Source organism: Heliangelus exortis, chromosome 8 (genome assembly GCF_036169615.1).
Source record: "Heliangelus exortis chromosome 8, bHelExo1.hap1, whole genome shotgun sequence".
Lineage (NCBI taxonomy): Eukaryota > Metazoa > Chordata > Aves > Apodiformes > Trochilidae > Heliangelus > Heliangelus exortis.
Genome location: NC_092429.1, coordinates 2,367,824 through 2,385,997, shown reverse-complemented (window position 1 = coordinate 2,385,997; position 18,174 = coordinate 2,367,824). Strand labels below are relative to the sequence as shown.

The window sequence follows — 18,174 nt, the reverse complement described above, 5'->3', positions numbered from 1 at the left end:
TCATGAAGACAGGTCCTGACCTACTCTGCTCAGATGTATAAACATCTCAGGAGGCTCATCAGCCAGGGTAAATGTCCATTTGTTTCTCCTTTATGTTGTTCTAGAAATAGCCTGTAACTCAGTTTCTCCCTGACCTTGCTGTGCTTACTGGAGTCATTTTATTTAAAGATGAAGTGTCCTTGAGCACTTTCCTCTATACATTAGGTACAAATATCAGTTTCTTCAGTATTTGGTGTGTGTGTGTGTGTCTTTACTTCCTCCAGCTCTTGATTTCATGAAAAAAAACATCAGTTGTAGACAACCCAAGGAAACCTCACTTTGTGTTTCTGAATTACTGATGGTTGGCAGACAGCACATCATGCCAGCTGCATCCCTTCTGTGTAGGGTGCTGTAGCACCCTGGTGAAAATTATGATGATGGCCTATCAGATGAAAATATTAAATTAGTTTTCTTCCTTCTTGGGTGTAAAGGACCCAAACGTGCCAAAAGCACAGCATGTGTAATGGGGGAGACAACTGGTAGGTACTCTGGAGAAAGATTACAAGACCACTTTACACCATCTTGACAAAACAGGTTTATCCAGCCATGGATTCATGAAGACTGCAGAGTCAAGGGCCTGGGATTTGCCAGAAAATCTCCTTGAGTCTGTGCCAGGAGGAGCAAAGTCTGTGCAAGTGTTTCTTACAAAGGGAATTTTTACCCAGATGAAGAATTCACACTTCTGGTCTGTGCTGCCATTCAGCACATGCTCTACCACTGCCATTGTTAGATACAAAAAAAACCCCAACAAAAGAGGAACTGGAAACTGGAGTAGTCAGCTCCCAATCAAAAACTTGGTGGCTTTGCTGTTTGTTTCCAGCACCAACTGGAAATCCCCACAAAGCCATTACAGCACTTTACTGGTTTCTCAGGGCTCAGATGAGAAAAGCAGAGGAGGGTCATGGCCTATAGGCCTTGCTATACCCACACGACAGCAGTGCCCCAGGAGGACCACAACCTCTGGGATGGAAAAGCAGGAATTATGGCTCTGGGGCACAGCACATGCCCACTGCCCACCTCCCCAACATAAACCTGCCCAGCCTCAGTCTCAGCTCACACATGGTAAGTGCATATTTAAGTAGAAAAATGTATAGGAGTAATGTCTGCAGATAGTCTGTAACTGCAGTAGGATAGGGACCACGAGATGAGGTCTCATCTGGGATCCCACTTTATGTTTCACCAAGCTGTTATCTCCCCCCCCCTTAGCTCAGGAAACAAGAAACAGCTGGTGGAGCATCTGAATTTCCTGACAATTCTCCTCTCCCCATTTTTTTCACTTTATTTTTAGGCTGCTCTTTCCTGGGTGAAGCCAGGAAGCCTCCCCTGCAGGCTGCTAGGGAGCCCTGAGCTGACTGATCTGGCTGCAGGTAGCTTGCAAAGAATCCCTGGTGAACAGTTGGCTGCAACTCTATTTTTAATATACATTGCTGACCCTAATGATGGTCTATTGAGATGAGGGCAAGGAATGTCTGATCAAGTGGAGATTAATTTTTGACTGTGCTGTCTGGAAATGCATGAAAATGCACTCCTTTTTCTATTTAGACTCACAGGATGCTTTGATTGATTGACTAGTTTACAAATGAAGGTGATAAAATTAGGTTGAAGACCACATACATTTCTTAAAATGAGTCTGGCTGGTCGTGGAGACAATGAGGTTTGGACAGATTGTATTGCTGGTTTAGGCAATCTTCTGAACATGTCAAGATTTATAGACCTGTACTGTAATGTTACAATTGCAGCTCACTGATATAGGTTTCTTTTCAAATTCTTTCCCATTTTATTTGAAAAAGGCCATTAGAGAGTTATAGACTATTGAAAAAGCTTTTTCTTTGCTAACCCTTAATAAACTCTTCCAAACAAGGACTACTGCATTTTTGTATTAAATTTAGACCAAAATCTATAAAACATGTTCTCCCAGGTTTGGATAATTTGATTATTATTATCTAAATGGACTTATGGTTCATATTGGCTTGCAGTAGCATACATAGTAAATAAAAGGTAAGCTAAGGTTTGTACAACATCTTAGGACACTGAGGATTTTTCACTCTTCATTTGGATTACTGGATTTGGGGAATGGTAAGTGTATTTCCCCAGGTTGAGAAATTATAAAAATAAAATCCTCAGAATGTGGTGCTGAAATTAATGTTGCATTGAGCTAGAAACAAATTACTATTAACATGTCTTTATTCTTATTGTTGCACAAATACCCATGGAAGCCTTGGAATTTTCTTAATAAAACAGACAAGGTTTACCAAACAAATGAAAACAGAAGCCAAAGGATTTCATGCAAAATTAAAAACCATGATGACATTAAAAATCACTACAAGGGAAGAGCAATTGATAAGATATCAAAGCTCTATATGAATTAATAATCAATTCCATTTTATACATTTTGCCATCAGACTAATGTTATCCAAGAACTTTGTCAGCCATGTCCTAAAGAGGGGGCCTGGGTACATTTAAAATGTGACTTCCCACATTTTGTTGAAAAAAAACCCACCAGAATGTGACAGTTTTGTGTGTTCAGAGTGCTTGAGGACTGGGAAGACAGGAGCAAGGTTCAACCAAGCAGTCAGCTATACAAGGATCTCAGGACATCAATAAATATCAATACAGAGCTGTCTTGCCAGGGAGAGGGGTGAGGATGCCCGGACAGGGAAGGAGATTTGGGTCCCTTTCCTGGTGTGGAGGACACCCCTGAGCAGCAGGGTGTAAGGTTCTGGGAGCAGCTGAGGCATTTGAAGGGTGGGAGCCTCAAGGGAATTGCTGGATGCCACCACAGCCATCAGGCAGATGAAAGAGGCTGCTCTAATGAAAGCCCTGTGGGAGCATTTCCATCTCCCACAGAAGCTTAGAGGTGGGAGGATCAAACGTGCTTGGGCAGCCTGAGAGCCTCCCTCATTCCCTGAGCTGCAAAAAATACTCCTTTTGTTGGGGTACAGCATAAAAAACCCAATTCCATCTGCCCTGGGGGCAGATTTCATTCTCACTCAGCAGTACCTCACTCCAAGCTTTGGCAGAGCTCCTCATCACCACCTCCCCAGGATCTGCTGAGCCATGAGGTGGGATTTTCATTTAATTAATTAACCTGTGCTTCATCTTTGCCCAACCTAAGCAAGGCATCCTTTCCTTCAAAGTTGCCCCTGAAAACCCAAATGCCACTGGAGATTTCAGGAGGTAAAAATGAGGCTTCCCCTCAGCAGAAGGGGCACAGGAGCTGCACAGCCATTCTCAGAGGTCCCCTCAATGGGGACAGCATGGTCCCTCTTTTTTTTTTTTTTCAGATTCTCACTTACCAAGTGGAGAGCTGCAAGGGGAGGAGTGGAGAGAGATGTGCTTGGAAGTTCACAGCACCCAAATGTTACTCATGTAAGGCTTTTATGTTGGCTGCAACTGGAGAAGGAGCTGCTGCTCCTACACTCCTCCCAAGCTTGCAGCCAGCCCTCCACAGCTCCTGAGATGCCGCTCTGCCAGCTCCATTTCAACCAGCTGGCACGTGGTTTCTCTTACTCTGTTAGCTCCAGAGTTTAAAAGAAATCTGAGATGAGAAGAAAACAATAAATATATTGAGTCTGAAATAATCATCTGGCTTCTGCAGACCCAGTGGTTTCTGTAGGGCTCTGTCAACAGAAATAAAGGTTATGAGAAGAGGGGGTTTCTCAGGCAGGTGGACCGAGTGCACTCTGAGCTTTGCACTCTGCTGCAGATGGTCCCTGGTGATTTTTAATACAAATAAAACCCTGTCTATTGAGGGAAAAAGCAGCATTAAGCAATAGAACAAACGCTTTCTAAATCAAATGCTAAATTTCTGAACATATATAAGCCCATTTTCAGTTCATGCTTCTGATGTGTAAAAAGTAGATGACCTATTAAAACCACAGCATTACAGGAGAAGAAAAGCTGGCAAACCAGGAAGGCCCTTGATGTTCCTGGTTTAAGTCTGATTGCCTCACTCTATCTGTTCTAATGCACTCGAAGCAGGTTCCCCTCCTCCCCACCCACGGCGATCCAAGCGACTCCAGTAATAGCTCTAAATGTTTTCTAGGAATGCCTGAAATCTTGGAGCTGAGGTATTTAAAGGTTTAGATATGTCTGAAATACAGCTATTTTTCAATCTTCTGAGCCAGCCAATCCAGGTGCCTGTTAGGCTACAAGTGTCTGCCATCTTTCTCCGACTGTCAGTGGAAATAGACTGATGGATCACTTCCCTGTGTCACTGCTCTCGACTGGTGACAATCAGTGAAATGATTGTGTCTGCCTCTACACATATCTGTAATTGATTGCCTAAACCCTAAGACTCTCTTTCCCAGTTGATATGATGGAACATTGGACTGAAATCACTCCCGATGAGGAGGAGTCAGGACCATTTGTTATTTACTTCTTTCCTTGTGCCTTTCTTCTCCCCTGCTTGAATCGTCCCACAAGAACACATTATGGTAATCAGACAGAATGTATGTATAGGAATCAATCAAAAGGCAAGCAGTCACAAGAGTTATGACATTACAAAGTCTGTTTGTAACTTTTGATTTATGGAAGATTTTCTGTTTTATAAATTGAGAGTGAGGCATGTTGGGATGGCTTAACCCTTGAACTCCTCAGGGAAGATAAAAAAAGCAGGGGGAAAGGAGAATTAATACAGAATGGGCAGAACCAGGATTCCCTTGCTCTTAATCACTTGATTATAAAATGAGAACAATGTTATTTTCCTTGTATTTCCAGCTTGTAAATGTTTTTGTATAAAAGAAAGATGCTTTAGAGGGAAACAAACGAATACCCATCCTGCCAGAAGATTTTATAACCAAAAGCTGCAAGCCTGCTAAGAGTATACATATGCTTAATTTTTGTGCTGTGGCATCCAGCAGCAGTCCATCCCTGTTCACCAAAACATCTGCTTAACTTCAGCTCTGAGCCTTAATCTTATTGAACTCAATGGGTTTTAAGCACACACTTATCTTTAGACTTCAGGAGCTTTGCTAATACTGATGAACTTAAACATCTGCTTCCCACGTCACTCTGCTTTGCACCTCTGCATGGTCCCACTGCCTCCAGGTCTGCCACCCAGCTCTTCAGCACATGCTTACCTGAGCAGACATGAACAGAGGAGATGCATCAAACCAAGTGCAGACAGAAAGGTCTACAAGCTGGGGCTTAAACAGAAACAGAACATATCAACTGAATGCCACAAAAGGTGTGGAAAAGATGTAGTGAACAGCTTCTGTGGTTATTTACACCTCAGGAGATGTGTGTGTTTGCAGTCATGAACAGCTCTGTGTGGAGGAGAAAAATATTTACATCTATTTGCTTGCATATACTTATTTTTTTCCCCCAGTCTGAGTATTTTCATTACCCTTTTGATGTTGTAAACATATTATTTTGGTTTTTAGAAGTGCATTTGCAAACTCTCAGCCCCCACCACATCTTTATCTACCACTAATCTTTCCTTTTCCAGGACTTCCATACACCACCTTGTTTCTAATCGAACACACCACTTTGTTACTCTGATTTAATTTCTGACACGCTGCTGTCTGAGCTAAGCAGTTGTTTTTCAGGGGGAAAATTGTTTTTCCCTGACATTTTGCTAGAGCACATCCTCATAAAACAGACCCTGTTAAATAGCTGCTGTGTTCTAGACAGGAATGGATTTCAGCAGGGGATACAACAGCTTCTGACTGTGTGTGTACAACTCTGTGTTCTCAGGAAATGTGAGGAACTGATGTGCTGGTAGGGCTTTGAAACTCACCTGTCTCATTCCAAAGCCTCATCTATTCTCTCCTCCTAAAACTACATTTTGCCCTCATGGAAAACACTGAAGTTGCTTTCTGGATCCGTTGCTTTGTGAAATGTATTCAAAACATTGGGAAATCAGAGACTGGAAATCCTAGCTGGAGCCCTGTAGTATTTTATATGGGATATTGTAGCTTCTACCACTTAGAATGTTCAGAGGCATAGGAGCACTGCAAAAAATGGGGAGCAGCAGCACTACCACTATTTGGAAAGACTTTGTGAATCCTTTGGGGGGATCCTGGTACACAAGTAAATCACCAGAGTGAAGTCACACTCCACTAAATTCCAAGATATAAAGTCCAAACTGCTTCGTGCCACTTCAGTGGGATTAGATTTTTATTTTTGTTATTTATTGTGGTAACACCTTAAGAGTTTTAGTCAAGGGCCAGCCCCTGTTTGTGCTGAGAGCTGAACGAAACACAGTACAAAGAGGCTCTTCAAAGAGGATACCAAAACCTCTGCTTTACAGGAGAATGACTCCAGCTTTAAAAAGTCAGCCCAAAGAGCAGAATTTAGCTTATTCCACACTCAAAAAGTTGCACAGTTTTCAAATATCTACCTGATAATCTCACTCTGTAATATATTTAGCCATTCTGCTGACAGCTGTGCTCATTTTATTGGCTAATGGCTAAAAGAAATCAGGTTTTCTTTTTAGTAGCACAGCAGTCCTTCTCTACTTAATCTCCTTCTTCAGCTTCAAACTGAAAGCTAATCAGATTGCAGATCCCACTGGGCACACTCTGTGTTTTTTTAATACATTAGGAAGCCTCTATCACTATCACTGGAAAACTTTAAAAACCATTTAAAAACAAAAAAAAGAGGAATAAATGAAAATGTTATGAACCTGGAAATGTTAATTAAGTCATTTTCAAAGAAAAGGCTTTTGATTCAGAATAAAATGCCATGTCACTTATTAAGACTTAACATTTTTCCCTCTCAAAAAGGTTCAACAAAGTATTCAGAATCATTAAAAAATTGAAGCCATATAAAAGGATGCTATGAAGTTTTGCTGTAAACTGTTACAGACAAGCTAAGTATCAAATAGTATAATATTTGTATTAATTTCCTTGTGCCTGGGTATCTCCTTTGATCTTTTACAGGCCTCTTACCCTCATGGACAACACAACAGAGAACATGTCAATAAACCAGAGGGACAACCCATGCTTCAGTGACCCTGGGAGAAAGCCTCCTGATCAGGGGTGTGCCACAGCCTCCTAGGAGTCCTGGCAATACTTTGAAAAATGAGCCCCTTAGGCAGATACAATAGAATAAAATAAAATCAGGGCCAGAAAAACAATCGTATCAGACTCAGTAAACAGAACTACAGCACCAGAATGATTTGCTCTGTGTGGCTATGGCATTGTTGGAGTATTAACCAGAGTATTTTCCTCTCCTGTAGCCCTGCACTGCTGTGCTCAGGACACTGTTACAACCTACAGAAGAGAGAAGCTGTGATATTTCATTTTTTTGGTTAGCTTGGGGTAGTAATGAACAAGTCACAGCCAAGTGAATTAATCTTTCTGGCTCTCCAGAAATGAAACTTCATGTACAGCAATTTGGTCTTCATTGCTTTTCACTGTGCCCTTTCTATAAGATTCTTCATAAAAAAGTAAAATTAAATTAAAATCAGGGGAAAGCATGTTTTAACCACTCTAAAAATGCTCGTAGACTTTACATTAGGCACACACACATCCCAGCAGCATGTAAAATCAGGTGTCTGTGCATACTGCCCATCATTTAAACTTCTCAAAACAGATCCTGCATGTTAAATTGACCTCACCAGCTGCCTTGTCAGTACAGATCTGGGCTCTGATCATGGCCACAGCAAACTTTCATTTATTGCAATGCCATCAGAAGCAGCATGAACTCATCTCAGGATGAAGACATGCCCAGTTACTATAACCAGAGCAAAACAGTACCAAAAGGCAGAGAGGAAACTTCTGCATGGCAGAAGCCCCTTGGACTTTGGCCTCTTCTGCCCGACCTATTCCTTGGTATCTCTATTGCTTGGGTTTTTTTCAGTTTCACTTAGCAGGTTGGTATTTCATGGAAAATCCAACTGCTCTCCACTCACCACACCATTTAAGCCTCCACTCACCTGTAAGTATGTGAAATATCCCATGGCTGTTAAGGACACATGGAATTCCAGTTGCTTGAATGTTACATTGACTTAAGCCCTGATAACCACAGAGCAGGAAATGTGTATTTTTTTAGTGAGTTAGATCAATTAACCCCCATCAAACCACTTGGTGTTTCATCAACATAAACCAAATGTAATAAATATCTCCAGAGCCCTACTGTATATTGAGTACATGCCAATCAATTAAAAATGTAGTATTAGTGGTTTACCAATGATGGCATAAATATGTATCTATAACATCACTGTTAATCTCTGTAAATATGTTTTTAATAACCTCATGGTGTTTAGTCAGCATACAATAACTGTCTCATTAAGCTTAAATTAAATGCATGGTTAAGCATATTAAAAACACTTAATTTAAAACCTTGCCAACATTCTTCATATTCTGTTTCAACGTTGCTATATTTTCTTGGGGTTGTGGGTGGCTGCTTGACTTTGGCAAAACCCCTGGCCCTGTGGCTTTCCCCTGAATGGCTGTGAAGAGTCTGAGTAATTTAATGCAATCATTTCACAAATACAGAGCCACTCAATCCACGTAGAACTGACCAGGGTTTATTTATTTATAGGGAAGAATGCTCATGTGTCAAAAGCCGATGGAAAGCTTTGAGCTAATAAAATGTTTAAAAAAAAAAAAAAAATTAAAAAAAAGAGGTTTTAACACACACACACAAAAAAATGCACATGATTTTTCATTTATGGATAGCTGGAGACATTAATATCCTTGCCTATGGCTCGTGCATGCTTCTTGGCAGCTCTGCAGAGGGGGGAGGTGATTTACAGCCCCCGTGCTGCCCCAGCTCACCCCCTGGCTCCGCCGGGCAGTGCAGCAGCCGGGATGTGTGACGGGGGATTTTTGGGGTTTGTGTACCCAGCAAACCAATCTCTGGGCAGAGAGAGCAACAGCCAAAGCTTTTACTGCTCTGTCAGTTTCCTCATGGACTCCCTCGGTAACTGATTAGATCACAGAAGTTATATAAAAACCCCACATTAAACGCCAGCTGAATCAAGACTTTTCATGACTTTTTTTTTTTTCTAAAGCAATGAAATTCAGGACAAACACTACACTATGCAGGGAGATCACCACCTGGAGAACAGAACTCTTCATTTCACACCTTGTCTTTCCAAATGGAACTAGAATGAAGTCGTGTGTTTTATTCATTTTATTATTTCCTGCACTATTTATATTGGCATTTAGAAAACATACGGCAGAAAATTCAAATTTACAACAATACTCTGCACTTCTGTATCACCAGCCATGTAATGAGCTCCAAAGGCTTCCTGAATGGGGCTGCACTTGAGCCCTCCATTTCACACTGGACGGTTCACAATAATGTATGCAAGAATAAATCACACCAAGAACTATTATCAGGGTGACTCTAATAGGTGGGCAAACGGAGGGACAGGAATATTTTTAAAAATTCGGGAGTTCTGCTGCTGTTTCCAACATCAAGAGAAGATGCAGCACTCCTCATGTCTGCAAATCAAGGCCCATTAAAGATCTCCCCATAGGTCTGGCATGGTGTCTTCATAGTCCAGGTCTTCCTGTCTCCTTTTACACACCAAATACACAGTATGGCTAAGCAGGATGACTTAAGTCAATGGAATGATGGATGGGCAGGAAGACAGCTAGATAAGAACCACTTGAGATAAGGGGCTTCTACTGACATTCTTACTGGGATCAGTTAATTCTGACAATTTTTAAGTCAGTCAAGTAGGACAGATTAAGGTTTAAATTCAGTATCATAAGGTTTGCCTTCTGCTATTTGTGCCAAAGTATCAGAGAAGAAAGAAAGGAAAAACATCAAGGAAATGCAGACGAAACAGAAGCAGGGGATGCTATGAAACACAGAAGGGGGAATGAAAAGGAGAATTAAGTTAGGGCAAAATCAGAAACGGTTGGTTTGGATGTTGTGTGTTGGCAAATCCCTCTAAAATCCTTCTGCACAATGTGTCTTCCAGGACCTGAAGAGGACATCCTCATTTCCACACACACAGACTCAACAGTCTGGTGGGGGAAGGAGATGTCAGCGGCGTTCCCAGCTCCGTACACATTATTTTTGTAAATCCAAGGTGCAAATTGTTTGTAGAATCTCAATTACACCCCTTATAATATTGTCATTTGCAATCAGCTCACTATGAAAACAGGGCTTTCAAAGGGTAAGAAAATCATTTGAACTTGTGATCTATGATAGATTTGAATATTCAGATAAGGTCAGTGGTCAGAGCAGGGGTGACAGCTGTGGTCAATAAATAGGTTCAGTCAGACAAAATCTTTTTGTCTATGTGGGAATAGCCTGAAGAAGAGAGGTTCTCAAGAGGGATCAGAGAGATTAAATTTAGCTGTGTCACCATTTTATTTCCAGAATGTTTAAGACATGATGGAAGCCTTTGGTGTGGCCACCATGCCAGCATGCTGATCCTGCTGACAGTGTCACTCTGGTGCCACCAGGTCAGATGTTGTGTCTCACTATGAATATGAAACTGATGGAGACTGATGCTTGCTTTGGCTTCCTGCTGACTGACTTCTGACAGGCTATGAGAAGACTTGAGCAAAGCCAACCACCACAAATATGACAAATGGTTCTAACAGCTCAATTCCTAGGTTCTTGCTGTGACATCTCTTTAAAGAGCCCAATCATCAGAAGATGCTGAGACCGTGGCTTCTGACAGGTCAGGGTCCTACATGTCATGGCTGAGCACCCAAAAATAGGGCACTCAGCACTACTAATAGTATTTTAACATCAGTGAAGAATCTGTCTCCTGATTAACTAAACCACAGCACTGCTTGGAATGCCCTGGTAAGCAGAAGCAGTACTGTTAAGATCACACTTAAGAAGCTAAGGATGATTAACCTTTGCCCAGGTTATAAAATGGCCCATTTAAGAACTGTTGCTACTGAATATATCACCTTGATATCAATTGGATTATTGAGTGAGGAATTTACACATGATGTTTGGTATGATGATGTATGTATGGTTACAAACTGTTTATGGGAAGTGAAAAAGCCAATAAAAAATTAATGCAGATTTAAATAGATTTTTCCTCTTTACCTTCCTCTGGGTTAATTTATGCACACCTAAACCAGCTTCCATCTACTTTTAAAAAGTGCCACCTTTCTAGCTGTGCTAGAGGGACATCCTGCTGATGTAACAGCCAAATTGCACTGGAGCCCAGGTGGTGACATGTAGTTTTTATCTGCATTTCCACAGTGACTTCAGGATAAACTTTCCCAAATGCTACTGAGAACAGAGTTTTGGTCTTAATTCAACGTCCTCTACAGGCACTTATTAAAGATAGAATACTTAATTTTTTGAATCACACCTATGGTTTCAGCCTGTAAACACCTCCCTTTCAGTGCAATTTATACAGATAAACATTTACCTGCATTAGGCTCCAGGTAGCAGCATAATTGTCACTTCTGTGCTGCAGCTGAAATTTCAGTGGACTGAGAACCTCATCTTGACCCTGCTGCTGACCTGGATGAACTTGTGCAGGTGAACTGCTCTTCTGCCTCTCCTCACAATCTTTTTTCTGTCCAGCTTTCTGTCCAGAGAACAGCCTCCTACTTCATGTTTGCCCCTGAGGGCTGAATTTCATCACAGACCTAATTCCTCCTAGTAAAAAGCCCAGAAGGAGATAATGATGGCACTGACGTTCAGGTGAGGTTTCCAGTTCTCCTGAAGTCCAGGAAGGCATCTGAAAGGGGAGATATGGTTCAGACCCGTGTCTGCTAATATGTAGAGTCTTAAAGCTTTAAAAAGACAGTCTTCTTTCAAATTTACAACAGCCTGTGTTTAAAAACCTGACAAAACCAAAATGTGCTCTCCATAAACTATACTGGCACAATTCGTGCAGCTGTAACGTAGGTTGTGTCAGCATTTCCATTATACTGTACACTGCTATTTTTCAGGGGTTTAGATCTTGGCTATAAAAATCCACCTGGGGTTGAGAGTTGGCAAGTTGGAATTTCAGCAGGGGGATGAATTTTTTCAGCTAAATTTGAAAAATAAATCCCACTAAAGCTGTAGACAGCCCCGAAGAGATACGCTTGAGGATGTTTCTGGTTCCCACCATTTCATTAATATTTTTTAAATTTCCTAGGTATTTTTGCAACCTGTTTTACAGATCAATAGCCAGAGTTATTCTGGCTGGAATTTCATCTGGAGTTTCACATCTAAAATTATTCTGATGCCATTTTACTTATATACATAAATATTTTTTCATACTGACTTTTGTTTTGTTTGGTTTTGCCACATTTAGGCAGGGATGCCCAGAAGGAAAAGAGAGAGAATCCTGTGATGGCACAGGGTGAGCATCACTGCAGATGACTGTCTGGAGGCTGTGCAGGATGTGACCCAGACACAGCAAGGTTCAGGGGATGCTCTTTCAGGAAAGATGAACCAGGTTATGGATGGGGAAAGGGCTGATGGGTCAGTCAGGAAGGGTGGGGAGGAAAGCAGGGAGAAGCACCTCCCTGAGCTGGCCCGTGACCTGAATCCCACACCAGTGGGACAGGATACTGACACCCACAAACAGGCCAGTGGAGTGGCATTGACTAAATCCTCAATCCTTGGCCTCCCAGGGGAAGCCTAAAGGCATTTCTCCTCCTGGTGTCTTTCCTGGTCTTACTTTCTAAACAGGCAGTGGTGATCTGCAGGGTCATCTGCTCTATGCTCTCCTCAAAGCTGTCAGTCTCTGGAATGACAAGAGTTCTCAACATTTCACATCCTCGTGACTCAAATTAAGCCACTTGGAAGATATTCCTCTGTTCACAGTGTAATATCCAAGCAGGCTCTTGGCAGAGCCATGGTCTTGATGACTTAGTGCATTTCTAATTCTCTTCCATTTCAGAACTACCATCCTACAGGTTCTGCCTTCCCTTAGATTAATATTTGTGCTTGGTTTTGGAACTACCAGCGTTAGGATATTTCATTTAGATAAAGGATCTACATCTGCTTCTCCCTTCAGCAGCTTTCAATAACTCCTAGCAGTGCTGCAGGTGTGGAAGTGAAGGATTACTCTGTGGAACTTCTGCTGCTGGGGTCTCCACTGCACTCCAGCACAATTAAGTACACTGTGCAAGGTCAGGATTTTGTCTTAATGGCTGGAAGAGACGAGTCAGCAGAAATTCTTCCAGGCTGTGATAGCTGGCTGTGGAGAGCAGCAAGTGAAGTGCTCAGAATAATGAGCTCCTCAAAGCCCGTGATAGTTTATGTCTGATTCATCAGACAGTCAAAATGCAGATCCATAGCCAAGGAACACATTTTTTTTGGAAGGGATTTACTTATAGCCAGAAAAGGAGCAGTCTCCTCTGTGGCCAGACTTCTGGTGAGCATCCCTGGGCTGCCCTCAGAACACAGCAACCTGTCTGGGGCTTGAGTTTATTTCATTTCTTCCCAAATCACAGGCTTAGGTTTGCTCGTGCTCCTGTTCAGTAGGCTCTTTTGTCCTTCAGCTCACTCTGGATTTCTCCAAAGAATTATTTCAGAGCTGGCTTAAGCAGAAATTAACCCCATTCCCAGGCCTCTCTCCTAGCAATCCCGTTTATTCCCACCTGGCCTTTTAAGAATGCACACACCACTTGCAATCAAATGAAAGCTACTCCTGCGGTGCCTCTAGATGTGCCCATCTTTTACTCTGAATTTCTAAATAAGACCACAAACTATGTAAATGAACAATCTCCCTTTCTCTCCAGACTGCTGTCTATATAGATTTTCAAGCACCATAGCTATATTCCATAGAGCTGCATCTCCGTTCACTTGGAACCGATGGAAAAACCTTTTCGATTAATGGATTTCACTGTGTTGGAGACTTCCAGTGCAATAAACATGCATTCCTCTTTCTGTAACAAAGTGTGAGCCACAACCTACATGGGAAGGTGGTAGAAAAGCATTTAGATGATGGGAGAGGAGAAAAGTTGGGCTGGAGAGAATGGCAGTGGGGTATGAAAGCGATAAATAGAGAGGAAGGAAAGCAGAGGGAGCATGAGGAGCTTGTTATTGATAGCAGAGAAGAAACGGAGTTTTTTACTACATCCCAACTTTCTCAAAGTATCTTTATACACAGGGTCAGACTGCAGGTTCTTCCTGTATTTCAAAAGGGGGAGTTAAGAAGATGCTGCAGGAAATCAATCCAGGCAGGCAATGGATAGAAAAGGGCTGCATGGAGAGCTGGAAGGCAGCTCACCTGGGTTGGGCTGAGAAAGCAGAGGAGGAAAATCAGTCAGGAGGCCAAAGGCAAAGCTCAAGGAGTTTGGTCTCACCTGAAGCTGCTCCCACAACCTTGTGTTTATAACCAGGACAAGGGCAGGAATCCCCTGCTATCTGTAATGCTCAAGATAATTCAGTGCCTGGTTGAAGAGCTTTTCACTGTCCTGCTCCCCTGAGACCAACACATTAATGGGGTCACAGTGGTAACGTGTCCCTTTGCCACAATAACCTGTGTCACAGAGGGGGCCTCTTGCTGCAGAGCATGTCATGGCCTTCATAAAGCTTTGAGGAAATGGACAACAGTGACTGCTGATGCCATAACAACCCTTCCAAGAGCAGGTGGGGTGGGCTCTGCTAGTTGAAAGGTGCCAGAGAGCTATAAGGAAAGCCCTGCAAACAGCTCCTCTTCCTCATGACAGCAGAGGTCACAGTAAAATCCCCCCTTTGCCCTCTGAGTACCTGAGGTAAGGAGAAGCAAAACTCTCAGAGCTGATCTAGCAGATGATAACAGCTTCAGCAATGCTTTGGTTCCTGGAGCTCAATCCCCAGACAGGAGATGAAGAGCAGGAGGCACCAGGTTTGGAGCTCACCTTGTCAATCCTCTGAGTGCAAACTGCTCAGCACCACCTCTGTATGTGACACTTGGATTGTTGGTTCTCACCTGAGAAAATACCTAACCTAAAACACTCTGGGAGAGCCAAATTTAAGAGGTTCTTCAGGTGAACAGGTGAACAAAGGGAAGCCATACTAACAGCTGGGCACTTCTGCAAGGGTTGTCCTTCCTAAAGCCAAAAAAGCAATTATTCGAGCCAGCTAAGTATTTCAAAAGCAGTACCTTACTCATCCTCTTGCACCACTCTGATGTTCATATGATGCTTGTCACTGTACCCTGTGTCTGTATGCACATGTAAGCACTTCTCCTCATTTCTATCACCAACTCCTGGTCAGCAGATCTCTTTTCTACAGCTCTAACATTTCCATCAGTGCAGTGTTACTCCTGCTGCTCGTGTATGGCAGGTGGTGGTGTTTCTGCTGGTGGCTTCTAGGATTGACTCACATGATGGCACTCATTAGAAATGTTGCAGTACTTCCTGCACAGAGTGCTAGGTGAATTTTCAGGCTAAAAGTCTGGGTTGGGGTAGCTGATAAGAAAGGCAAAAGATCTTCATTGTTTGCTGAGTGCCTGGGGAACACATTTGAATCAAAGCTCTGCATTTGCTGGGATCTGGGAAGGAAAGTGCATGGGCTGAAGCTGCACCCTGGTTACCAGCCTCTGCCACCCCACAGCTTTCACTGTCACACAGGAGGTTCATTTGGAGAGAAAACACAGAAAGCTTAAACACTGAGCTACAAGTGGCTGTCAGTGGGTTCCATTCTGTGGCCATCTGCTGACCAGAAGCTACCAGGATGGAAAAAGCACCTCCACAGGGCTTCTCTCCTGGCATCTCAAGGCTTTTTGACATGTCCATAAAGTACTTCCATGGCCCTCCTGGCCTTGGTGTTAAGTCAGGCACAACTCTGCTGCATCCATTGCATTGGCACTGGTTGATGATCACAGTGAGATCAAGATCTGCTGACAGCATCTTCAAGAATTTCACTGCTACTAGCAGAGCTTTAAGATGTTGCTTCACTCTCCTTGTTTCTCTTTTTTTCCTCTTTTAAAGGTATTTCACATAAAATAAAATTAAAATGTTAGCCAGTGGTATCTGGAAAAGTCCCAGTGCTTCTTCCACCCTTCTGCTGAAAGAGAATCAAGATACAGACTGCAGGTCCAGATTAGAGACTGAATTTCCCTGAAGATCCAGGTGCTCCTGCACTGGGTTGCCACCTCTCCCATTTCCAAGAGCTATTTCATACTCCCCCTGGCTCTTTCCTCTCCCCATGGGAATAGAGTCTGGTTTCCGTGTTTCTCTCCTAAAAAGTATCCATATTAAAGAAGACTTGTGCAGCTGGATGTCAGGCTGGCAACACTGGTCAGAAATTGCTGCTCAAGGATACCTGTGATTTTATAGCATTTTTTTTCCCCCTGTAACACAACTGGATGTTTGAGCCAGCGGCGGGAAAGACCATCATCTACCACATTTGTCACCAAGCTTGATAGATTGTATTCCCAAGCCAATGCCATAAATGCTGTTTGGAAATTGCAAAGCCAGGCTGCTGCTGCTGCTGGTGGTCTGGCCAAGAAAAGGAATTAATTTATAATCATGAATATAAATTTCATAGATAGTATTATTGTCACTCTGCTTTTGAGTTATAGGACATGTGGGGAGTGGCTTGTGGAGCAGAAGCAGTGTCACCATAATTCAGGGTAATTCCATTGACAATTGTTCTATCTACCACGCAGATATAAATCAATCAATTTGCCACATTAAAGGGACAGACCTCACCTCTCAGAAGTTGGGGGAGGAGAAAGCAGGGGGGGGGTTCAGGGCTTATTGGTTGTGCTGACTAAGGCTGGTTTTATGGCAAAATCAGCCCCACTTCAGGCATGTATTTCCACTGTACTCTGACCAACTGAATGATGCTTTCCCATGTGGCTGCAAGCACATTTGTGAAAAAAAAAAAAAAAAAAAAAAATCACACATCATTCTTTCAGGTCCATCTTCCATCTCTGCTGCCCTCTGCTCCACGTTAAATTACCAGACTCTCTAAATGAATGATAGTTGACAAACTACAGTAAACTTACTGTCCTGACTGAAATGACATTAATTCAACTGGAGCCCAATATATTCAAAGGTCTCTCTGAAATGCCATGAATTAGGGAGCAGATCTTTTCTATTACTGTGTCTTAGTCCCTCCCAAAGGCTCTGGGCCTCGGGGAAAAATAAAAGACAGTAGAGGCTCAGTGCCACAGAGCAGGCATGTAATGGCTTTGCAAGCACACTGCTGGGAAGAAGAATGCAGGACTCTGGGGCAGTAATAGCTGGCGTGGGGAGGAAGAGCCTCTGTGGCTGATGCAAAGGTATTTTGGAAAGCAGAGAGTTAGCTAGTTAAGCAACCTATTGTTCTTGTACTGAAAAAGCATGACTATTCATCAGTGTGGCCCAGTCTGGAGTTTGCCAGTCACCCAATCAAGGGACGTGCTCATTCAGCCATGAGTGAGGGCAGTACCCATAATATTTTATTGCTATTAAGCTTCAACTTTGCATGTTTTTATATAGACTGTAGGGTGTTTAATAGCCATGCAGAGCGATGACTTTCTTGCATACATTACAGCTGGGCAGAAGTGGATAAATCCCCCTGCAAGCTGCCCATGCTAACCCTTCCCTCAGAGCCAAAAATCCATAACTGCCCAATGTTGTGCCACTTGGAGGTGTGTGAATGGTTCATGTGGGCAAGATTTCATCTCTTTGGGGAAAATGTTACAAAGCTTTGCAGGAGGTAGGGTCACAGAGCTGACTGGGGGAACGGAAGATTTGGGTTGAAACAAAGATGTCATTTTCTACAAGTCAAGAAGGAAAATGATGTGTTTGTATGTCCAGAAAAAATAAACAGCAATCTAATATGGTGAAAGAGAATGAGATGGTTTTGGCAGAAGGAGAATTAAATACATTCTCCTAGCTTAGTGTCATCCATTTGGTTTTATAATTGCAGGGAATAATATTTCAGGTGGTGCTATCCTCAGAGACGGGGTCAAGCTAGGAAAGCTGCTTTCACTCTGAACCAAAACCAGAGAGATGTCTGTGTGTTCTGACCTGCCCACCTGGATCAGCTGCCTCTGAGAAGAGGACATCTTCCCTCTCTGAACCTGGATCAAGTCACTGGGGTGGTTACAGCACAAGGTTCTGCTTTGTGTCCTCACCCAGTGGTGGTTGATTCACAGGTAGCTTTACACATGAAGTTGAAATGCTAACTATCTGTTTATACTCATTTATACTCTGGTATAAACATGCACATTTATATTTGTTATGAAACATCTGTGGTTTGAGGTCTGCCTTCCTCTTTAAAACGGGGCAATTACAATACCTGACTTCCCTGTAACACCAGATTTTTCCTGCTCCT

General features: G+C 42.7%; 1 long non-coding RNA gene across 1 annotated transcript; it reads right to left on the bottom strand.

Moving 5' to 3' along the window:
* Window positions 1–3,495: 3,495 nt before the first annotated feature.
* Window positions 3,496–15,906, bottom strand: LOC139798850 (uncharacterized). Its single transcript, XR_011727003.1, has 3 exons — window positions 15,649–15,906; window positions 11,345–11,659; window positions 3,496–3,577 (listed from the first exon to the last, which is right to left on the bottom strand). It is a non-coding gene; the product is annotated as an uncharacterized lncRNA (long non-coding RNA).
* Window positions 15,907–18,174: the final 2,268 nt, after the last annotated feature.